Source organism: Rhynchophorus ferrugineus, unplaced genomic scaffold, assembly GCF_030347505.1.
Source record: "Rhynchophorus ferrugineus isolate W39M unplaced genomic scaffold, kcgeb_rfMv2 rfM4, whole genome shotgun sequence".
In the NCBI taxonomy this organism is placed as follows: Eukaryota; Metazoa; Arthropoda; class Insecta; order Coleoptera; family Curculionidae; genus Rhynchophorus; species Rhynchophorus ferrugineus.
This window is the reverse complement of record NW_027472583.1, coordinates 31,115,196-31,141,040: the sequence shown is the minus strand read 5'-3', so window position 1 is coordinate 31,141,040 and position 25,845 is coordinate 31,115,196. Positions and strand designations below refer to the sequence as shown.

At 33.6% G+C, this 25,845-nt stretch overlaps 1 protein-coding gene and 1 long non-coding RNA gene across 2 annotated transcripts in view; both read left to right on the top strand.

Annotated features, from left to right (window-relative positions):
* The window catches only part of sli (slit guidance ligand), a 687,830-nt gene that overhangs the window by 210,302 nt on the left and 451,683 nt on the right, over window positions 1-25,845 (top strand). The window lies entirely within an intron of this gene.
* On the top strand, window positions 9,457-12,812 carry LOC143196128 (uncharacterized). Its single transcript, XR_013005671.1, has 2 exons — window positions 9,457-9,501; window positions 10,725-12,812. It is a non-coding gene; the product is annotated as an uncharacterized LOC143196128 (long non-coding RNA).

Here is a 25,845-nt window from a genome sequence, read left to right as displayed (position 1 = left end):
TGAAACTTAAATATCATGAAATGGATGAAAAAAGAAAGTGTAAAAAGTGACGTAGTTTGTGCTCTATCAGATAGAAAAAATCCTGACACTATATGCATCTAATATTTAAACTTTTTAAAAAACAATTTTTTTGATTTGTTACTAGTCGTTGCCGACTAACCTACAATTTGTCTTTACAATAACTTATATCTAGGTATATAATATCTAGGCGGACCTATCGGCCCTATTTTAGTTCCTGGTGCATTAATATTTATGTCTAACACTGCTGTTTTCTATTAAATATCCATCGGCATATAAATACCATTACACTAAGCAAATAGTTTGATTCTTTTGAATGTTTCATGTTCTGTTGTGATCCAAGAGTTGTAATACCTCGATATTGACATGAGTCTCTCTTTATGTCTTCTTCAATTCTCTTCATTTCCTAAATTACAGTCGGTATATGAATGTATCGGTATAACTTAACATAGGTAATTAGTCCTGCAGTTTCTGGGTGCACCTATAATAATTCTCAGGATTTTATTCTGGCAAACTTGTATTTTATTTATATTAATAGATATTCTTAGATGTAGCATAAGCCTTCGATAAAGTTTGGCATGAAGGCCTTATTCATAAACTACAGAAAATATTACCAAGAGAATACACCGAACTAATACAATCGCACATTACAGCCAGAATTTTTAGAGTTAAACAAGAAGAAGCTTAATCTACAATAAAAGAAGCTAAAGCAGGTGAATGTTCTGGGGCCAATAATTTTTCTACTCTACACTTGTGATATACCACAAATGGAGAATATTACATTTGCTGATGATACTGTGATTATAGCTGTCAGAGACAATGGTGAAGAAGCCACACGAAAATTAGAACAAGCAAGTGACAATATAAATAATTGCTTGCTTGGAACACAAGCTTGGAAAAGAAAAATTAATGAAAGGAAATCTGTGCATATGCCGTTCACCTACAATCAGATCGCAGAAGCACCAATAACATTAAATAATGCTAGCTTTCCATATAGCAACAACGCTAAATATCTCGGAATAAATCTTGATGCAAAACTTCGCTGGAAGGAACACATAAAGAAGAAAAGAAAAGAACTGGAATTGAAATATAGTATTGGCTAATTCGAAGAAAATCACAATTATCAGCATATAATAAATTGCTATTATATAAGCAAATACTGAAATCTATATGGACATACGAAGTTCAATTATAGGAATGTTCTACAAAGAGTGACATAAACAAAACACAAATTGTTCAGAACGAAGTCCTGAGAAGTATTGTGGGCCCACCCCAATACTACAAGACCGACTACCTACATCGAGACCTCCAGATACCGAAGTCAAGAAATCAAGATAATTGCAAGGGGCCATGAGGAAAGATTCCATTCTCATGAGAATATTGAAGTGTTGCAACTTTTGGATACCACCAGAGCAGGACACAGAATCAAAAGAATCAAACCATCTGCTCTTGTGTACTGGTGTGTAGTGAGGTGCATTTATATGTATATATTGTATGGATATAGTAAAATATAAAATACTTGTAGTAGACAGGTTAAAGGGATTTTTTTTATTTAATTATTACAACTATTGTTATGTAGATATTTCATTTTAAAATGTTTTTTTTTGTGTTAAAATCTAAGTTTGATTATTTTTCGTTAGAACTTAGACTTTCCTTATCTTTTAGATTTTCTTATTTATTTTTTGAAGTCCCTTTAATTTTTTTGTTAAAAATATTTTATTCTATCAAAATTATTCTAGGCAATCCACATTTTAAGTGGCGCTGCAGAAGTTGAGAATCATTGTCTAGAAAGTTTTAAAATTTGTCTCAAAAGGGTCTTGTGAAAATTATTTTTAGTGTTTAGATTAGTGTTTTTATATGAATAAATTCGCTTTAAAAAAACATAGAAAAATAACTCTTTTCAACCTATTATGTAGAAGTAAATAAATATAAGACATAAAGAATGCAATTTCTCCATTCTAAAATAGAAATGTTAATCCGCATCTACTACACGTCATAGTTTTGAAAAGATTTACAGGCCGGCACGACAGCTATTGTTCTCTAACGACCTTAATTCCTCTCTAAAGTTCGATCATAAAACGGTCCAGTTTTAACAAAAGCCCTCCCTAGGAGTGATAATCGAATTTGACCTGACACAACAAACACGTCTGGTCTACAGGGTGTTGTCGCATGATTCTTTGTCAGATATTTTGTATAGTTATTTTAATGCGTTTTGTTGATAGAAAAATATCTTACTTCTTAACAGTTTAAAAACGTATCCATCATGAGATGGGGAGGCCATAAAAACATCCGGACGAATCTAATATAGACGGGGCCATAAAACAAAAGGTATCTTTTTGTGGTTCCTCGGTGAGTTCCGCTACCTTTTTTACGTCTGAAGATTTACAATCGGGGCCGCATCAAGAAATCCAGTCTGTTAGTTTCGAAGATGCATCTTTTATAACATAACTTGTACAAATATATAAAGAAAAAAGAAAAGAACTAAACCCACGGCGTATTTAATGCATGTCGATCCGTAAGAGCAACAGGTCCGCGACTATACGTCTCCATGGTTTATTAAATTATTCAATAATAAAATCCGCATTGATTTAGACGCCGAATGTGGTTTTTATGACTGTGCGGTAGCCGAAAGGTTTTCGATTACGATTTACTAGTTGTATCGTCGATATATCGGATTAAATTCGGTTGTAAAATTCTTCGAATTATGAGATTGAATCCATTAAAGTAGACACGAAGGCTTGATGTTGTGATGGATCATTTTTACGGTATTCTGGTTGTTATTAACTAATCAAAATATTTAGGGGCTTGCATGTATTTTGCTCCTTTTTTATTTTCCAACAGGTTTTTTTGCTTTGAGCTTTTTTGGTGCTTCAGAGTGTTCTACATCATTAGCTTCAAAAGTACCATTTTTAAATTGTTGAAACCAAAACCGACAATTGGTATGTAACTAAACAGAATAACCATAAGTGGTGCGCTACGACTTTCTACGTTTCCTTCAACAAAAAATCAATAGTTAAAAAGTTCTGGAATCGCTTCAATCATTTAGATTGTTGGTTTGAAAGGTTTTGAATCTAGACAAGCTGGACACATTTGGGAGATATTATACAGATAAATGTCTTGAATCTAATGCTGACTTAGACGCAACCTACTGAACTTAGACCTGACCGAGTTTTAATCTTTAAATGACACTAGTCAAAGTTTAATGACAATCTAGTGTTTAATGTATTAAAGGTTACAGTGAAATAAATTTTGTTCCGGAAAACAGCACTTTGTATCACAAATCCATGAAAGCTATTATCAAAGTGATCGATTTGGGCTTCGAATTGCTTTTTCATTCCTCATTTAGTCCACATCTGGCCACCAATGACTACAGACTGTAGTACTACAGAAATTATTGGCGCATTTGAAAGCAAAGATTGATTATTTTACGACATAGGTATAATATATTATAGGAGCATTGACCCAGGCCAATATGATACATCCAGATGTATCATATTTGCTGAATTAAATTTAATTGAATTTTGAAATTGAGTGTTGAGTGAGGCTGATTTTGCCTAAAAGTTTTAGTTAGGATCGATATTTGTTGATCCATGGTTTGAATCAAGCGCTGCTATAGTTATAGTATAGTAGTATAGTATTATACCCAATGGCGTACTTTAACGGTCTACAATAATTTGATATTTTGAAAGCTCGGTCTTTTGTATTCCTATTTTTAATGCATTGAAAGAATGCAAAGTATGTTGATTTTGATAATAGTACCTGGGCTGTTGAAAAGTGTTATTCAAAGAAGATGTTTCCCTCTATGCTCTGTTTTTAGTGTAGTATTAGAATATTCTGAATACTATTCATAATGAACTTAAGCCTGTTTTACCATATGTATCAACAATATTTAATATGCCTTAGCTGCTAATTACTTCAAATACAAAACAATTCAACTCAAAATACGATATATTCGTAGTAAAAAAGGATATAGAAGTTTAGTCGGTGGTCGACTATATTTAAAAGATTTGGTAACATCTTTCTTAGATTCGCTTAATACAATCTTAATTATAAATTAATTTATTACTACATTTCATTTGTACTTGGATACATTCACAAGCAAGATGAATACGAGAAAACACATCAATATGTATTCCTCAATTATAAAATTATAATAACTTAAGCTATAGTTTACACTAGTTTATACCTTCAGTTTATATAAGTTCGTATGGTTTGGTTCGCTTCAATCTTCTGACATCATGCGCGCTATCCAGCAGTTGTATTGCCTCCGCGTTAGTACGACTTGGTAATCTTCTTTCATGTTTCAAGGCGAAATCTTGGATAATTTCGCAAATCAATTTGATTTCCAGGTCATCGTGCAGTTCTTCGTTGGTTACGCAGCAATAGACATTGGTAATGACTTGTTTTGACAGCGCTGTATTTGCACCCAATAGGTCCAAATTGGCTTTATGATTGTCTTATAAATCAACCTATTTGAATCAACAGTTTGTGAGACATCTAGGAATATTGCCGGACAGTATTTCTATTCCTCAAACGTTTTTTCAATAGCCGCAGTTACTCTGTGCTCTTGATCGACTGTTGAGTGGTGATTTCGAAAACCAAACTGGAAATCTGGTATTGTTACAATATTTTTAACACGTTTAAATATTAGTTTCTCAAATATTTTTGATACTGCAGGTAGCAGCGAAATTGGCTTGTAATATTCGACTTGTTCTACAGGTTTGTCAGCTTTTTTGAGCCTAATTATTTGTGCCATCTTCAAGCATCCCTTAATTTACTTACATTTCTGTTTATATTCCTTGAATTTTTTATTCGTTTGAGTACTAATTCTATTGAAAATAGTTTTGAATGCAGCATTTCTGGTTCTGTGCCATTCTCTTCTAGCTTTTCGCCTTTCTTTTGTCATTTCTCTAATTTCGAGGTTGTAAATTACTTCATATTCTGATTTATCTTTTGTTATTGGGGTAGCATCTTTTGCTGCTAACCGAATTTGTTCAATTATATTTTTGGTTTGTTGCTCAAGATCATCTATACCTTTAAGTCTTACTTTTAAACTGATTTTTTGAACAGTCAGTATATTTATTAGTAAGATTAGGCTTTTTTGTTTTCCTTAGGACTGTCGCGCCCAGTGTTAATACTGTGGTGTGATCAAATGTTAGATCACACAAGCTTTCTGTACTAATTTTATTCTCTCTCATCTCATTAGATGCCTTTTGAAATGTAGAGATCCAGCATGTTTTTCACTTTTAGGAAAACTTGGAACCTCTTTTGTTTGAGAGCACGTATTTGCTTCACTTGGCCGTTTCACCATACCCCGTACCTGTCAGTTCTTTGAAACTGTTAATAAAATACAGATGTATTTTTATTTTATTTTTACAGACTCGTTTTCTGGAGGGAAAAAACACGTCTTGACCCTATGAAGGCTAGGACAGAACTTTTGTTGGAATTCCTCGCTAAAATAAGAACATGTGCGAATCACTACTTGGTATTACGGACAGGACACTGCCAGTAGTGATCTAATTACTCACGACATATTATGGTATTTACGGAGACCTTGTCTTAGTTTTATTTGATAAGCTATTTTAATATTTTCAAAAATACGACGGCTTGTTATGTCCAGCAACAGTGAAAATTATATAGTAATCACCGTATTTTCCAGTAGCAAAAATAGACAAATAGTCATGCATCAGAAAACAACGTAATAACGTCCGCAGGATTATGTCGAACTTTGGCCGACGTCGACATAAACTGAAGCCGAAAAACATATTTATTCGGTGAATGCAGAAATTGCAGGTCGCATTTCCATAATATTCGGAATTTCGCTGCAGCGGCGCACGGAAGGGCCCGCATACCCGCGCCATAACTCCAGTTTTCGCACCAGACTTTTCTTTGTTTATTAAATTGCGTACCGGTGAGCGTCGCTTTTTGTGTACTCCCTCTGTCGGAATATTTTAATGAAACATTTCTCGGCTCGAGACAGCCGGGCACGGATTAAAGCTTACTAACGATAACAAACAGGCGAGCTCTAGCGCAAAAATGAATTTTCGGAAATCGTTTTCCGCCATTCACGTCGCGTTGTTGTATAAATGCACAACGTTACAGTTATTTCTGTTTTTTTATGACTAAGTAACTTTCAAGTATCTTTGTAACGTTTTTGTCCACTGGTTGTATGCAACATTCTTCTCTGTAACCTTATTTAATAAAGTATTATCAATCGGAAGCTATATTCTTCCCTGACCTATAAAGATTATCCCAAAAAAGTTAGTTTTCGGGTCCTGAACTTGTTCGAGACACATGCTTGTCATAACTGACTACCTAATTTGTGTTATTTCTGTCAATGATTCTACCAATGCATAACGGTTTTTTTTTTCGAAAAAGGAACTACATATTTTTCAAGAAAATGCAAAAATATTGGACATTTGATTCTGTACATCTTATCCATCTTTTTAACAATGTGTGCATGCCATCCCAAAAAAACTGTTTATGCTTTGAGCAAAACCATTCATCGAGCCATTTTTGCAACTTCTTCGAAATTGGCGAAATGCTGCTCTGCAAGCGCAGAGCGACAAAGCGTGGCGAGTATAGCCAGCGCAATAATATGTCCCATCCTAGTGCTTTCAACGCTTCTTGGTCAGTTTTTCTTTATAAGACGACACATTATCGTATTGTAAAGTACTTTACCGTGTCTTCGGCTCCAACCGTCCGTTTTTTGATCAATACAAGCTTCAAATTGATTATTTGTTATAAAAAGTGATAACTATTAACTATTTCAATAGGTTTCAATAGTGAGTAATACACCACGATACTCTGCTCTCAGCAAACACAGAGCATTGTCTTGCGAATCGGCCGGCTTCCCCAGGTGATAGCAAAAGATCATGCGCTTAGAGTTTTCAAAATAAATCCACCCGTCACTATTCTATGCAGAAATAATTTACGGTCGTACCTTTGAAGTGGAATTTCAGAAAAAAAGTAATTGCCACTGTGAACAATTGTTACACAAATGTAAAAAACTTTTTCATATATTATTTGGTCATAAATCCTCTTGCCAATAGATCTGAAATAAAAATTAATAGAATTATTAAAGCCTATTTGGATGTGTGGTGTTATTGATAGAGGTCTAGAAGATAGTCATCTTAACTACTGTAATGCTAATTACCGGATTTTCATCATTTTATTGTGTTTTTGTAGTAATTGTTGAGTGATAGTAATTGTACTAATAATAATGATTTGAATTAAAATAAATAGCAGATTTAGGGTATTTCGCATAGGATCTTTCTGTAATTATTTATACTAGTGCCCTGTCGTTAGATTTTACTTATATTTAAACGTTAAGATATTTTTCTTCATTAGTTATTAAATTATCTGTCAGCAAAATAGAATTTGTGGAAAATTTTATTTGCCACAAATGTATTTTAACCTGTTTAAAGACATCAGTTATTGAAAGTCGATTATTGGAAACTATTGCAATCTTACTATTAACATACATCACTGATCGAAATATATGCCTTTATTTTAACATTTTAGAAGTAATGAGTTTATTGCAATAGCAAATTGAAAGACAACAATCTTAAAAGCCCAATTTTAATTTGTTAGTTATTATAGTTTATTGCACTTGAACTGAACAATTGGATGATGGTTATATTAACCAAAATAGGAGAAAGTGAGTTTGCAGCATGACAGCATTCGACTACATGTTACAAACTGTATCCAGAATTAGGTAGTCCTATCCTACTCGCCATATTTGGCAAATTCACTCTTTCCATTCGAACTTAATAGGTGACAAGAATATATTTTTAAAAAAGAATATATTAGTAAATGTGGTCTTACCACCGGCCTCAGTCTATATACTTACAACAATTTGAAACGATTAAAAGGGCTATATTAATCCATCAATATCCCGACTTCTATTATCCACTTCTGTCTTGCGTCTTTGTCAAAAATAAGCAGCCTGGTTGAAAACTGGTCACCAACGAACGCAAAAAAAGAAAGCACATAAAAGAAGCGGCCAGTCCATTACCTTTCGGGATGAATATTCATATTATCGCGGTTTTAATTTAGAGCAAGACGGGCCGAAATTTCAATTTTTAATTCTGCACGATTCGGTCGGCTTTTTTCATGTCTGAAATGGGAGGGGACGGTAAACAATTTATTTCAATGTTATTGCTCGAGCAGGATGGTATATTTAATGTTTTGTCAGGAGAAACAAATAGTTTTTACGAAACAATTAAGATTTTTATTAATTAGCAATTCGTCAGCGTCTTCGATTTTATGCGGACATGAGCGTTGCCAACTTATACGGAATTTCACAGTCTGCGGGGAATCTTATGTTGATTGGGGATTATGGGGATATAATATTGATGGTGAATGCTACTGGAGTAAAGTACTTCGCCTTAAAAACTGCGGGAGAATACTTTAGGGTAAATGATGTGGCTCGGTGAATGGAGGTAAAACGAAATGAAACAGTGGTGTTTACATTATGTGACCGTTATTTATTGACAATATAAAAAAATGTGAAAAATACAAATAATAAAGCGGATGGCAGCGGTGTTACCTGGTGACGAGGCTTGGGCAATCGATGGTGTCACGTCTGAACCAAACGAGGGTTGAGAACTGAATGACCGAAATACCCTTCAGTAACATCCCAGATAAACGTCTCGGGGTTGCCGCCAGCTATTCGTTGTCGGGTTCTAGTTGGCGCTGCTGGCACCCCGCCCGTGTTCAACATCTGGGATTATATTTCTGGGTATTTTGTAGACCGTTATTCCACGATGTATAATTCGACATACCTCAAGGTCGCTACAATACTTATTCCCAAATATAAAAATTATAATTCCATTACTCCTGATAATACTGTAAAGGAGCGCATCAGCCGAGAGTCCTTAAAAATTAAAGAACGATGAACCACAATCGACTAAATACAGATACTGTAGTGTCTTTAATGGCATCAGGGAAAGGGATTAAGAAATTTGGCGGCAGAGCTAAGTTACTCATATACTTCATTCCATGTTATGAAATAATAAAAAATAAACATTTAAACCGTTACAACTTGTTTCATTTATTAAAATAATTTTTGGGGAGATTTCTGGGGGTTAAAAAACTTCTTATCCCCAATTTGGAGAAGTTAACTTGCAATATTGGGAAATTTGATAAATTGATATTAGCAACGCTGGTGGACATGTAGCAGATAACCATTTGGTAGGTCATCAAGGTAGGTAGTTAAGATCAAATAATGTTACAGGAATTATAATTTTATGAAAAATGCCCAACACGAAGAAACGAAAACTTATAGCACTTTCTTCTTGGATATGTTTGCATTAGATTCCTTTCAACTTTTTATTCTGCATGAGATCCAGGTTTAATTAGTATATCGGTCTGAACAACTGGTCAAAGAATATATTCAGATTTTGTGTCAAAAGGAATATTCTTTAAAAACATATGATGGGTGTATTTTAGTCTAAAGGCATGGGCCTTTTAGATGTATTGGTATTTTTTACAACTTGTTTCGTTTATTAAAATAACTTTTGGGGGGATTTCTGGGGGTTGACAAACTTCTTATCCCCAATTTGGAGAAGTTAACTTGCAATATTGGGAAATTTGATAACATATGATGGGTGTATTTTAGTCTAAAGGCATGGGCCTTCTATTATTTTGGTATTTTTTCAGGTGATAATAAAATACCACTGTTTTTTTAACTAGATGTATATTAATATTTAAAGAAAGCATAGAAAAAAAAGATGTGAAAATATTCAAAATTCAAAGAGTTAGGGATTGATGAATTGGGGGTTTCAAAAATGACGCGCCCTAATGGCACGATTGCAACTTTCTTAGTACTCTGAAACAAAAAAAATCCTTAATCTAGTAAAGAGGTGCTATCGTACAAAACTCAAAAACTTTTGTTTTCGCCAAATTACCGCCGTTGTACCATTTCCGCATTTTCTGGAAAATAGTAAATATTCAAATTTTGTTGTAGTGTCACTCTAATACTATAGAAGAATCAATAGAGAAGACTCACACCAAATTATGATTAAGTTGGTTTCTGTAGAATTTATCATGTAAATCTTGAAGAAAAGTACTTTCGATAAAAACGCGTTTAAAGTTTATATTTTTTCCTGTCTCCTCCACTCATAGATTGGATCTTCCTTTACCTAAAAAAAAGCATTTCTCGAACTTATTTCTTTCAAACGAGCGCTTCTGGCCTTCTATCAATCTCTTGAAGTTCGGATTTCTGAGCGCATAGGCTTCTGGATCAGTTGTTATTCTCATAAGGATTATCCTTTATAAAATGGGAATGAAGCGTTCATTAACATTGCTAATTGGTATAAAAGTTGCAATATTAATCGTGTGATCTGTAGGATGTGTGTGATGTAAAAAATTCATAAATTCATTGTTATTTTGGGCATAGCATCATATGCATATGTTATTTTGGGCATAGCAACATTGAGTTAGTAGGATTTCAGATGATTAGCTCCTATAAATCGGCCAATCGTCTATTGTTCGATCCGTTACGGCCGAGCCAGTTGAGATACAGCGTTATTAAAATAGCTATACCTTTAAAAATAATTACATTTTGGAAAATTCTCATAATGGTATATTCTTAAAGGGTTAAACTTTTTTCAAATGTCTAGACTAGAATGCCCTCTAGAGTTTATCATTTCAGTATCATATTGGTCTAGCAATTGCCGTTTTGGTTTAGTTGTAATGATGAGATTTGCCAGCTGTAAGATCAGTACTCGTGACTTTTCCTTCATTTTATATTGTTAAAATCCCCATATTAAAGCCAAATTCTTCAACTCAATGCCTTTGAAAGTCACCGTGATCAAATATTGGCTATATTTGCAGAATATATAGTGAATTAATCTGGTTGTGTATTCAAAGAACGATCTGCAGGAATGCATGAATAACACATGTCGCAGATGACAATGATCAGGCACATTATTAATATGATCTGCTAGCCACAGGCATCAATAGCAGCCTATAGCCATCGGAGTCATTTGAAATCAAGTACTAACAAAAAGACCAACAAATTTTAATCAAACAGCTTAAAATATTATTCTATTCGATTGTGGTGACCACAGCTCTTCATTCTCCATTAATTTAAATAACGAGCTGTAAATTCAGTTACGTACCATCCTTGAGCGTTTCTCTCCATTATGTAAATAATAAATGTCCCATTCGGAAAACCAGCGCGGCCTTTAATTTAGATACAATGTATTTGCCGGGATCGGGCTATTTCTTGGGCGACAAAAGCAGCCGGGCGCTCTGATATACGACCGCGGACGTCTTCTTCGATGACCGTCGTGCAGGCGGCGGCAAAAACGAACGAGGTGACCGAGACCGCCATATTTCTGCTTTCGAGACTAAATTCGGTTTTATGGACCGAGGACTTACGTAGCCGTACGACACTGGACGTAAAGTCAACGACGAGGCTTTATATTTTTCTCCATCCCGGAGGATTTAGAGCAATGAGGTCTGTGCCTGATTCCTCCCCGATCGCTGCAGTAAATCATTTTTGGTTGGATACATCGGGCGATGGTGTTCGTTTTAAATAAATTCTTCATTTTATGTGGCGATTTTTATGTTATTACCCGAATATGGAGGGAATTGGTCTCACTCCTTATCTTAATATATAAATTTTCATGAAGCTTTCAATAATTAAAACCTCAGTTGTAACAGTTTTAGTGATATGGCTTCTAATGATATCAATCAATAACATTGCTCTCGGTGTCGTATAACTTCGAACATTCTTCACCAATTCTCACAGTTTTTTTGCTGTATCTTGCATCTAAATGGTCGAAAGAACTTTTTGAGGAATTCGTTCACTTTTGATTCGGCAGACGTGTCCAACCCATTCTAACTTGTCTTTGTCTCTGAATTTTGTCTTAAATTGTGCTCTGGTTTCCGCATCTTAAACGAATAAGTTCACGTCTAATACTATTTCGGAGAAAAAATATTTGAAATTTTGAAAGACCTCAAGCAGACAAATATTAGACTGTGGCAATACAAACGTTCGAAAGATATCGATTCAATCTTTATTATATTATTTGCTCCCATCTACACGCACCATCTTAGAGGAGAAAAAGCTCTAGTATCTTGACCGACTGGACTTATAACTTCGGCGATAGATGCTATTTTATTTTCCTGTATAACCGATAGTTCCTACACTTGCTCTAACTGGATCCCTTTGTGATTTACAATAGCAGGCGAAGCATTAGTTGTCTATACTTTAGTCTTTTTTCACTAATTCTCAAACCATATAGTGTCGTAGTAATCACTGCTGTGCAATTAATTATGTGTGCCTCAACTTCTGTATCAGGGAATAGTGCTATCATCAACAAATATGAGATCGGTCAAGGAGTTGTTAGCATCATGTTGAAGGTTATATTTTTAAAAACTCTTTGCATTATTGCACCCACTACTATGTTGAAAAGCAATGGAGAGTTATAGATATAGATAACTTTTAGCAACTAACATGTTCAGCTCCAATGTTAGGTCAAATGTATACAATCGAAAGCAGAGCGAAAATCAATAAAAATGACAATTACATGCTGTTCAACTCTAATACGTTCCCCATTCAACTGACGTAGCGTATAAATTTCGCTTGCTTTCCTCGGTTTGTCTCCTCACGAACTATTTGAAGCCTCATATGTATGCCGATTGATGAGAGACTTATACCTCGATGGTTCTTACAGTGATTACAGTCGCTCATTCCATCCTTTCGCTGAGCGAACAGTAAACTTGACGGTTATGCCTCGAAATAGTTTCAAGGTGTCGAAATTATACTTCCGAATAAAAAACAATTCATCTTCTCATAACTGTCGAATTGGCTTAATTTACTTAATAATTATTCCGTTGGGTTTCTAAATATTTTCTAAATTCAAATAGCGCGTCTAGGACATCGTATTGAGTTGAAATGTCATTCAACATCACTTTCGGAGATCGAAAATAGATAAATTAGTTTTAAAAAGTTACCTTTCTTTGATTTTCGGGCTACACCCGAAACTACTACATGGAGGAACATGTTAGATGTGAAAAGCGTGGGTTTCTCATATTTATTGATTTTCGCTCACTTTCGACTGTATACACTGACCCTCGAGTTGGACAGCATTGGAACCTGAACATGTTCCTTCCTTTTCAAAAATTTTACTATTTCTTGATCTACCAATTATTAAACATTAAATAGTTATCAAATATTATATTGTGATGGCAATAAAATGAAAATGGTATTGAAATAAGAATTTCACTTTAGAGATGTTGTGGTGATTCTATTCAAAAATTCAAAACCAAATATCTTCGACTGGCTTTCTTTCAACTTTGAATGAAACTAAACCCTTCTATCTATAATTTCTATATTTTCTATAATTTCGATCCTTCACTATTGGCAAGGTGCACAGCAACATCGCAACTGTTTTTTTCTTGTTGTGTTCTTTATATTTGTGTGCTTCGGCATCCTAAGAGTTAGGTCGGAGCTGGGATTAAATTAAATTACTTTAAAATTCTTAAGCTCGAGTTAAGAATAGTAATGACTGTAGATTTTGACAATACCTTGATTATATTTCACTTCTTACTTATATAAGATCTTGTATTCGTTCTTTTCCTGATATCTACTTGTTTTTTCGCCACAAGTTGCATTGAGAATGTAAATTTAAAATAATCTAGTCTACTGCAAAAGAATCTTCTTAGTAATATCTTCTAATGTATGTTTATTATATAATTTGGAGCGTTCAATTTCACTACTGTTAACATATTGGGCGTACGTATAAATTAGTTTTGAAACTTTATTGTAAAAAGTCGGCACAATGTATCTTATTCGACCGCTGTTACTTTTTCCCATCTTTTTCAGATTAGATCTCGAAACAACCATTTAGTAAGGCTATCCAAGAATCGATTAATTTTTTTAGTATCTTCAAAGAATTTAAGCGCTGCTCAGACAGGTCACGAATTATATGTTGGAGCAAGAAGTAATCAGAAGGAGTAAGGTCTGGAGAATACAGTGTGTGGTCTACCACTTCCCATTTTAGTATTTTTAAGTATGTTTTTTCACCGGTTTTTCAGTATATGGCCGTGTATTGTCATACTGAAAAATAATATTGTTGTGTATTTGCATGTAGTTGTGCCTATCTTCAACGGACTTCAATATGAACTAAGTTACAAATGCTACGAATGAGATTTAACACACTGTAACACCATCTGTTATAAATACCTTAAATTTAATGTATAGCCGTGATATTTGTATTTTAACTGATAGTGTTCGGAAACTATAAGTAACAAAGATGTTGGTTTATATTATGTTTTTTATAAAAATTAGATTATTAATTAATATCTTAATCTTGATATCTTCCACAGTCAATTTCCCAGAATACAAATTTTTAAAATTAAATAGATATATTTTTATGAATTCTAAATCGGTTCACGAAATCGCTTTAACTCAAAATCGATTTATGCAACTATCAGCAATCGCCATTCTTGCTGATTGTCGGAGAAAGCTGGTTGTCGATTACAGCTAAAATGAAGTGTTCTTCATTCTATGGTGATAATGGCTAATAAGTGTTATTAATTATTATTAAGACACTCAGCTTTAACCAGAAGCGCTCGATCAGAAACGCGAGATGCATTAACGCAGAAGGAAAAGAAAGAAAAGCCTTTGGATCGATGAAGAGGCCATCTGCTACTCCGGCCTGCAGCTAATATCATAATGAACGAAACGAAAAGTGCACAAACGTCGAACGTAGTCGTTAGCCTGATTAGCTAACCCCATTTAGTTTCTCATTCTCATTTGCGTATCGCCCCGGGTCGACGAGTTTAAACAATGTGTCCCCGGGAATATCGCATGGCCATTACAGACCAATGGCAGAAAATGAATTAAGGAAAAAGGATATTTTTATTGAGAGTCAAAAATGAGTTTTCATTGCTAAATAATTTTACAAAAATACTGAAGGTTTTTTGAAAAAAAAAAATATAACCAATGAAGTACATTTTCATCTTGAAAGCTACGTTAATGGTCCAAATTGCCACATTTATTCTTCAGAGAGGTCCATTGCATTCATTGATGCTTATATTTTGTAGTTTTGCTGTCAAAAAATACGTATTTTAATAAAAATTTAATTTGACTGGGAAAATAATATGAAAAAACGATGTTATATCTATTCACTAATTTTGTAACACGTGACCTAACGTTGTGATATCGAAAAAACACTTTTACTATTTGTATTTTCATCGTTTTTTCGATTCTTCGATATCGATTTTAAACACATCAACTACAATTACGATAAAAAACCATGAAATGGATGGAATGGAAAGAGCCATTTTATCATCCGTATGGAAATCACTACTTCCAAAAGGTCCAAATCAATGCTCATACAGTTTGATCCATAGATGTTTACTGCAGATTCCAACATCAGTCGATGGTCTCACGACATCAATTTAAAAAAAAGTAAAAAGGGCAAATAGTGGTTTTACTGACAAACACATAGCATTTTTCGACATAGCAGTTGGGAAATAATATGTTATTTGTATTTTTGCAAGTAAAAAGCTTTTTTGTCAACAATTACTGAAATTGACATTAAGTGTCAAGCAGCAGAAAAAGTACATTTATAAAATAGAGTGTAGAAAATATAACAAAATATAAATAGTGTATATAGTATTTTTGGCCGATATAGCCGATATTTTTAGATATTTTTCCAAAATAAATAATATATAATTTGTAAATAACCTTGAAAATTGCTGCTTAATTTTAAAGGCACATAAAAATATCACCACTCTAAAATATTTAAAATTTTTATTTTTATTAAGCTAACATTTTACTTTTTAATTCTCCTATCAAGAACAGAAGATAGGTTCAGGATTAACATTCATTCCTCAGTTACTTGAAATAATCTTTAGCGTACTTAATTGGAGTGTAGGAAATAGTAACAAAAGGTGGATGGATTAAAGGTGCTCAAAGACCCCATAGAATAATCACAGTTCAGGGTGTAAGGCCATCATAAATAAGCTATTGAAATTGGAATCAGAATCAGTCTTCTTTCCGGAAAATACATTTCTAAAGTAAAATAAAATTCTTGCTGTTCTTAGACGAAGTTATACAAGATTGACAGAAAGTAGATGAATAGGTTTTCGGAATTTGTGCGTCAACGGAATAAGGATAGTCTATTGCTCAAAGAAAAATATCGGCAAAGAAATGTGTCTTAGTGTGGTTAGTTTGGTTGTATTTTAATATACTGTATATCAGTGGGCAGTTTAAATTTTGTGAAAAGTTTTAAAATAAATTAAAATGTATGTGTTCATTCGTATCAATTTTATTACTTGTGTAAAATATATGGACTATGTTTTAACACATGCAATAATAATGTATAATATTAGTTATTCCCTTTCAAATTAGTGGGTATTCTAGTTATGTCCTATAATCTCCCTAATTATTTACAGCATTTTTTATCCACTCAGCTGTGTGTCAGTTTTATTATAATGTGTATCAATTATTAGAATCAAGATGCAATGAACATATTTTTAATTAATATATACGCCTGTTAAAGAATAATATTTAATCTACTTTAAATTATTCAATCTCATACAATACTATAAAATATTCACAGAAGATATATTATTTCATATAGAACAAATTATTCATACAAACCCCAATTATCAAGTTAGTTTCTTTTAAATATTTATCTCCTTTCTCTTATCCAATAATATAATATACATAATAATAATAATATTATAATAATATTACATACATATACTTTATATTTGGAATTTTACTTTGGAATCTCGTACGTTTTAATTTCAAATTTATATTTGTGATGCAAGATGCGCGCACATCGAAGTCTATCAAAACCGATTCGATAATTCTGTTATCAGTTTTACTGCGTGCTCATGCGACAACACCCAGTACACCCGCAACCAGACCGCATCTTCAACAAAGAGCCTTCATTAAAGGCGTCCGACGTTCAAATCGAGCGGAGCGTGGTAAACAACCATCAATTCGCAACTCTGAATGGCGCTAAATCTCTATTCACTCGTTGAACTGATCTTGATTGCGACCGAGGCGAAAGGGGAAGAACCGAAAGATTTCGTTACAGACTCCCGGCAACTGCAACCGAACTTTCCAAGTGTCACAGAGCGAGAGACGTGTTTGAAATAACTGCGATTCTTACAGGCCCGAAAAAAAGCTCGAAAGATATGAGCAGAAAGAATAAAAATATAATTATGTGGCAATTAAAAAGGAGGGAACATCGAGTGGCATACATGTTTGTGTAAGAAAAAATTGGAATTGCCTAGAGTTGCTGGTATTTATTAGCTCGATGAACGTTTATCCGTAGCAGGATTGAAGAAAATATGAGCACGATTGAAAGAAAACACCATTAACAGAATGTTGACCTGCTATAAGGCAGTCGTTCACTCTTTATTTGTTTGATTTTATTTTTGCCTACCTCGGATCTGATAACAACTACCGAGTTACTATCGCATTGAAAGTGAAATCTGTGGAATGTGCCTGTGTAATGTCAGCGTATATCCTTCTTTAATTATATTCTAATCAGTCTGTTACATATAGTAATATATAGAGTGTTAACTTAATACAAATAATTTCAGAATTGTTTTGCGTGGTCTCAGCAGAAAGGCGCTGAGAACGTCATTTCGCTGAATTTCATTGGTTAGTTTAAATTACCATTACAGGCACCTGTAATGAAAATATTTTATAAGGGGAGCATTTCATTGGTCGACGATTTCATACCTATCACGTGACTAACTTCTGACGTCACATTCTACTGACCAATTAAATTTTAAATAAAACCAAAATGTAAGTTTTCAAAACCATTTATTAATATAAAATTCTATATAAATAGAAATATTATATGATATCAAAAAGCTAAAACATAAAAGTATATACATAATGTATATAAATAAAAAATAATTAAATGTGGATATAAAAATTGCCTGCAATCTAATTGAAAACATAACATATCTCATAGCAAATATAGTCAGAATTTCCCTTTTTCTCTTTCCCTTTTTTATATATTATATATTTTTAGTGCCATCAATTCAAATAAGATGTATTAAAGTTTCTATCTTATTGTTCCCTCATACTGAAAGCAACGCAGCACTGCTGAAAGTCTGTGTCTATTAATATTTTACCATGTATTGAGGCAAGTTATTATTATCTTTATAATGTTATTGCGAAAATTATGGAATGGATAATTAAAACAGTTAAAACATACCAAAAAGTAATACTTTAAAGAACAGCAACAAAAAATTAAAACATGATATATTTCAAAAATGTACTCTTATTATGGTAAAATCGAGAAGTTAAAAAGACAGCTTAGGCATCTATTAACAATATGATAAAGCAAGTATGATAATCTCTTGTTTATAAAATCAAGCTCACCTTGTTGAAAAAGTTATCTCGGTTAAGGAGCCTTAAGGCAAAATATTAATTATAAGTATCTTGACCAATATACATTTGTTTTAAGTAAGTGAGCCCCTTCAAAATAATTAAGTTTTAAATTGATGGCACTTTACAAAATACTTTTTAAAGGGTAACAAAAACTTTTCATGTAGTATAATTACATTTACCTTCAATGTAATTTTACCAAGCCTCATTTGGATACATTTTGGATGTAGAGTGTGGGTAATATGTTCATAATTTCTTCTGTTATATTGCTGTAAATAATAATATATATGAACGCAAATGTTTTATATAAATAATTGTATACGTACTAGGTAAAAGCAATATTAAGTCACACAAATCCTTAATCTTGCTAACTTGGGGTGTTTCTTCCAAGGAAAACTACGTTCGGTTTTTATTTCCGTACAGACACTGGATTGTGAGATTTTGAGAATGAAGATACATTAAAATCGAATAAGAGTGATTATATTTAAGACACAAGAATGCTAATTGTACTTTATATTAGACACACAAAAATGTCGTCGTAAACAAACAGAAACAAACAATGGCGTTATAGAAATGAACCAATCAAATGCCTTCGTAGGCCAATTCAAATGAACCAATCAAAAAAGTGGTCTCAGAGTCGCTTGCGCTGCCGATTGAATGGACCACGCAAAATATTTTCTCGATTTTGCCTATTTAGGTTAAACCTCTATATTTATGGTCGGTTAAGGGAAGTTATTGAAAACAAGACTCTCTTGTCTACCAGTCTCATTATCTTCGAACAATAAACATATAACAACTTATCATAACTATGCTTCTAATAAATACATTGCTTGTACAAATATTTCGAGGGATAAATTGAAATCCTGCGTGTAAAATAAAAATTATATTTAAAATACATAAAACAATTTAACAACGTAAATAAATAAAAGCAGAAATCAAAACAAATAATATGACTACTACGAATAGGTTGGCGCAGTGATAAAGTTGACAAGACTATCCTTCTGTTGTGATAGTCGCGGGTTTGAATCCTGCTGGGACATGATCCTAATTTATGTTTGTGGTTGTCTAACATTTGTGATTGTCCTTAGACAAGAGTGCAAAATGATCTCAGTCCGGCAAAGTTAAAAAAGATCAAAAATTGTAGGGTTGTTCTTTAACCCAGGGCGTAAAATGAAGATTATATTTAAGAAAGCAATCTTAACAATTAAACATCTTAAATAAATAAAATCACAGGTCAAAATAAATGATATAACTGGTCAATTGAAAAGTCCCAGCCCGACAGATAGATGGCGCTACTAGATTTAAATCAACATGTTTTTTATTTAGTCCTAACCTTCAAAATATTCGTGTATAAATTTAACAGCTGTCGGATCATTAGTTTGTCAATTATATCATTTTGAGTTAAGCAACTTTTGTTATAGTGAAAAATGTGGAAAAAAGGAATTTTGCGTGTTGATAAAATATTGCTTTTTGAAAGGAAAAAATACTGTTGAAGCAAAAACTTGACTTGATGCCGAGTTTTCGGATACTGCCTTAGGAAAATCAACCATCAAGGATTGGTATGCTAAATTTGGACGTGGTTAAATGAGCACCGAAGACGGTAAACGCAGTGGACGCCCGAAAGAGGTTGTTACCGACTAAAACATTTAAAAAAAAATTAAATTATGGTATATGTATTTTGGGATGCGCAAGGAATAATTTTTATTGGTTACCTTGAAAAAAGAAGGTCCATCAACAGCGAGGATTACATAGCGTTATTGGACCGTTTGAAGGACGAAGTCGCCGAAAAACGGCCGCATTTGAAGAAAAAGAAAGTACTGCTTCACCATGACAATACACCGTGTCACAAGTCAGTGAAAACGATTACAAAATCCATGAATTGGGCTTCGAATTACTTCCTGATCCACCGTATTCTCCAGATCTGGCCCCCAGCGTGTATTTCCTGTTCTCAGATCTCAAAAGAATGCTCGCTGGGAAGAAATTTTCGTCGAATGAAGAGGTGATCGCCGAAACTGAGGCCTATTTTGAAGCAAAGGACAAATCGTACTACAAAAATGGTACCGAAAAGTTGGAGAGTCGCTCTAATCAGTGTATCACCCTTGAAGGGGATTATGTTGAATAAAAAATCTAATCTTGCCAAAAAATGTGTTTTACTATGATAGGCCGAGGACTTTTCAATTGGCCTGTTATTAGAATAAGTTTAGATCGGTAGTCATTGGTTATATTAAAGTTCCTAATTTTATTTGTATTTTTCAACCTCTGGAACTACTGAATCTGTTTAATCTCGCTTCAAAAAGAGAAGATTGTCATAATTATTGACTGTAACATTGAACTTATAACGTTTTTCCATAATTCAGCTCGTATCAACGTCAATAGGAATTTCAGGATTTTCTTATAAAAAGTTTATTTGTAAAGTGTAATAATTGTAATGATATTCATGTAGCAATACAACTCATATTTTTTTCTTAGATTAGAACTGATAATTAATGTTTAGAGTAAACGATATGGCTCAGTGAATGGACGTAAGACGAAATGAAACGGTGATGCTTACATTATGGGATCGTTATTTATTGACAATATAAAATAAAATGTGGAAAATATAAGTGATAAAAGAATCGGCGCTGGGTTTACTTGTAGACGATGCACATCTAAACTGAACGGTGGTCAGATACTGAATGATCCAATGTACACTTCAATATTCTCCCAGATAAATGTCTCGGGGTTGCCAGCTATTAGTTATCGTGTTCTAGTAGGCGCTGCTAGCAGCCCGCCCGTGTTCAACATCTGGGATTATATTTCTGGGTATTTTGTAGACTGTTATTCCACTATGTAAAATTCATGACATTCAAAGACATGCCTCAAGGTCGCTACAAATGAAACAAGTAAAAATACAATAAACATAATAAATATGAAGCAATAAGAATAGAAACAATAATATCAAGTTACATATTCATAGTGCCTATAATGTGACAAATATATGGAAATGGGAGCGAAATTTGAATACTTAATCCACAAGATTTTATCTCGGTCAACAAAATGGAGCGAACCGTATCGAAGCGCGATTATTTCCGTGAAAGTTTTCGAACCGACCCTCATAAAACTAAAACGATTCTAGTGCTATTGGCCCCGAACTGACTGTTCCGCATCCGGACCTAATCCGTCTCACTTAATCCTGATTAAATTCACTATTTCGTTTTAGGCAAATGCAGTCCGTCCTCTGCCTCCCGTTCCCTTTCGCTCGGCCCTTTCGAGCATTTCTTTTAATTTGCAAAACGGAGTTCGTTCGTTCCTGCTACGGCCTCCTTAAGGCTCCGCCGGATTAAGGGCGCTTTCAGCTAAATGAATTCATCGAAGGCGAACGAGAGGATTGGTCTCGCGATCGACAAAGTCAAGGAATGTGTTTTCAGTTGTGTAGGAGTCTCAGATATTAAAATTTAATTAATGTTTTTCTTGTTGGGTAATATAATTAATCATTAATTATATTAAAATTTATGTATTTTTGCTAGTTATTTGTAGAGAGAAATGACATCTACAGTTTAGCAGGCAAGAATATTTTTCGCTCAAAGAAAACACAGCGGAAGAACTTATATATTATGTTCAAAATTATATGTTCTAATTATTGTATCATTTTTTGTAAAATTTCGTAGTACTATTATTTTGAGACTTTTTCATTACCATATTTATGTTTTTATATAAGCATTAAAATACTTTAAGGTAAACCCTATCTAAAAACTATTTTATTTTAACGGAGAAAGTGGCTACTTGTTAGATCGACGGTACAGATCATGCTGTCGAATCAACCCTATGTTATCAGACGCGATTATATACAGTGCCTTTCTATAATGATTATTAAGATAAGTGATAATTTAAGAAAAGAAACAAAGACTTATTAACCATACAACAATTACTAGTCAATGTTGAATGATTAAATATTTAAGCATACTCGTTTAAGATCCCAGATAACGTGTTTTGAAGAAATGTTACCTTGTTTTACGTGGTCACTGCTATAAACTGTTAGTAAAAGTAAACACAATAATTTTCAGTATACATTTTTTAATTTTTTTATTTAATTATTACATTATTACTAGTCCTTTTGCGACTAACTTACAATTTGTCTTTATGATAACTTAAATTTAGTTATATAACTAGGAGGACCCATCGGCCTTATATAAGATCTTGGGTGAAATAATATTTATACATGTCATTGCTGTATTTTTTATTATATGCACCTCACTAGACAACATTACATAATATTAGATGGTTTGATTCTTCTGAGCGTGTGTCCTGCTCTGGTGGTATCCAAAAGTTGTAATACTTCAACATTCTCATGAGAATGGAGTCTTTCCTCATGCCCCCTTGCAATTCTCTTGATTTCTTGGCTAAGTGTGGGTGTCTGAAGGTCTCGATATACGAGTCAGTCCTGTAGTATTTGGGTTCGCCCACAATACTTCTCAGGACTTTGTTCTAAAAAATTTATTTTGTTTATGTTACTCTCTGCGGAACATCCCCACAATTGTACTGCGTATGTCCATATAGGTTTCAGTATTTGCTTAGATAATAACAATTTATTATGTACTGATAATTGTGATTTTTTTCCAATTAGCCATATATATGTTCCTATATTTCAAATCGAGTTCTTTTCTTTTCTTTATATGTTCCTTCTAGCGAAATTTTGCATCAATATTCATTCCGAGATATTTCGCATTGTTGCTATATCGAATTTTTGTTGCTAATATTGTTGCTTGTACGGTCTGATTGTAGGTGAACTTCACATGTACGTATTTATTTTCGTGAATTTTTATTTTCTAAGCTTGTGCCCAATTATTTATATTGTCACTTGCCTGTTGTAATTTTCACGTGGCTTCTTCACTGTTGTTTCCGACAGCCATAATCGCGGTATCATCAGTAAATGTAACCATCGTAATATTCTCCATTTGTGGTATATCACAAGAGTAGATAAAGCATTGGCCCCATTACACTTCCTTGTGGTTACCTGCTTTAGTTTATTTTATTGTAGAGTAAGCTTCTTCTTGTTTAACTCTAAACATTCTGGCTGTGATGTACGATTTTAGTAGTTAGGTGTGTTATTTTGGTGACATCTTAAGGGTTTTTGTCAATATATATATTGCAAGAAATATTGGTATTTTTCTGAGTGGTCGACACACCTAATATGAGGCTCTCCAGTAATAATATTCTAGTTTCAAAGTATGTAGTGTTTACGCCATTATTTCACTACTTCAGAGTTGTCGTTCGACCTTCGTAGAGTAAAGACGTGTTTGGAGCGACGGTCAGTGTAATAAATTTGAAAGTGTACTACCTGTGCCACAAATGCGATTTTAAAAAATAAGTAAAAACCGTGACGACAATAACAGTGTTAAAACTGCGCGTTAAATGTTTAGTGAAAATGTGTTTAAAACGATGGTCACTGCAATAAAGTAACAAAGGTAAAATTTTGGGGGCTGTTAAGGGTCGGAGGTGCATCATCTGTACCACAAATGCGGCGTTATAACGGTTCTGAAACAAATACCGGTACTGAAATTTTTGTAAAAACGTGAATTAAACTATTCATTAAATAAAAATGATTAATAGAGAGAACCAGAGACTAAATGAGATGGAAACACAATCCTCAACGTCAGGTGAAGCTTATCTGGCACAACAGAATCAAATCTTTTGTCAAGAAAACCATAAGAGAACGCAAAATGAGCAAGCTCTCTATAATGCGTATATTAACGAAAAAACAGCCCGACGGAATCTGGAAATTGCACTAACAAATATGCAAAAACAATTAGATGCACTACAACTCCTAATAAAAAACCAAAACACATACAATCCAACTAGCATTCCCGTAGTGAACCAGTGCACTGAAAACAAATTGCCTGTAAACTATGAAACAGACGAGGAAGAATTGCAAAAAGAAGTAGGCTGGATAACAGTTAAAAGAAATAAGAAACGAAAAGCAAACTACACACCTGAAGCTTCACCACAACAACCAAAAACCATTAAAGCACAAGAATTGAATAAAGAAATAAAAGTGCCGAGACCACCTCCAATTATAGTAAGTAATGTCACAGACTTTGACTTGCTATATGAAACAATGAAAACAAATAATATACTATTTAGAGCAACAACATTAAACAATGGACAAATCAAATTAAACGCCGAATGTCGTAAAACTTTTACGAAAATTGCTGAGTGCTTGGAATTCCTAAAATTACAATGGCACTCGTATGAAGATAAGCAAACCAGAGACATTAAAGTAATGGCAAGAGGGCTTCCACCGACAGCTAAAACTACTAAAATAGTGGAAGAGTTAATAAAAAATGGACTTAAATGTACTGACGTCACAAATATCCTGAAAAAAGAACGAAATAAAAATAACAATGGAGAAATAGTTGTCCAGAAGAAGCCTTTACCACTGTTTATGTTATCATTCCAACATAACACGGACATAAAAGCAATTTATGAAATTAAACAAATTCTAGGAGTCGAAGTAAAAATAGAACCTCTTAGAAAGGCAAATCTTGTGCCACAGTGCAAGAGATGCCAATTACATGGACACACACAAAAATTCTGTAAAAGGGAACCAAGGTGTGTAAAATGCTCAGGAAAACACATCACGGGAGAATGCAAAAAACCCAAAGGAACAAAAGCGAAATGTGCGAATTGCAATGAAGCGCATCCAGCAAGCTACAGAGGATGCGTAGTTGCGAAAACATTCCAAGAGAGAAGAAATAAAATCAGTCAGGCTAAAGAGCAAAAAACAGTGACTCAAAATAAACAACCAAAAATGTACAACGAAATCAACGATGAAATGACCTATGCTCAAAGCATAAACCAAACCGCTCAAAAAGAAACAAAAAAAGAAGACGTTACAACCAACGAACTGCTATTGAAACTTATAGCAAAGCTGGACAACCAGGAAAAGATTATTGAATCGTTTTCTGAAAGATTACTTAAACTCGAAAACAATAGGGCGGTGGCCTCAAGAACTAAAAATGGCAAGTAAAGACATCCGCATCGCAATTTGGAATGCTAATGGGATTCAGAAACATCACGCTGACCTACAAGTATTCCTAGAATTGCAAAAAATAGATATTTGCTTAATATCTGAAACCCATTTGACAAAGGAATCCTTTATTAAATTTAGAGGATATTACTTTTACCACACCATTCATCCAGCTAACACAGCAAGAGGAGGAAGTGCAATAATAATAAAAAATAATATATGCCATCATCAAGAACCCGGACTCAGTTTAGCAGAAAATCAGGTAACGGCAGTAACTGTTATATCTAGCAAATACAGGGTTACATTAGCTTCCATATATAGCCCTCCAAGATACAACCAAAAAAAAGAAAATTACTTGAATGTTCTAAACAACCTAGGAGAAAAATTTATAATCGGTGGTGATTTCAATGCTAAAAATACAAGATGGGGATCTAGAATG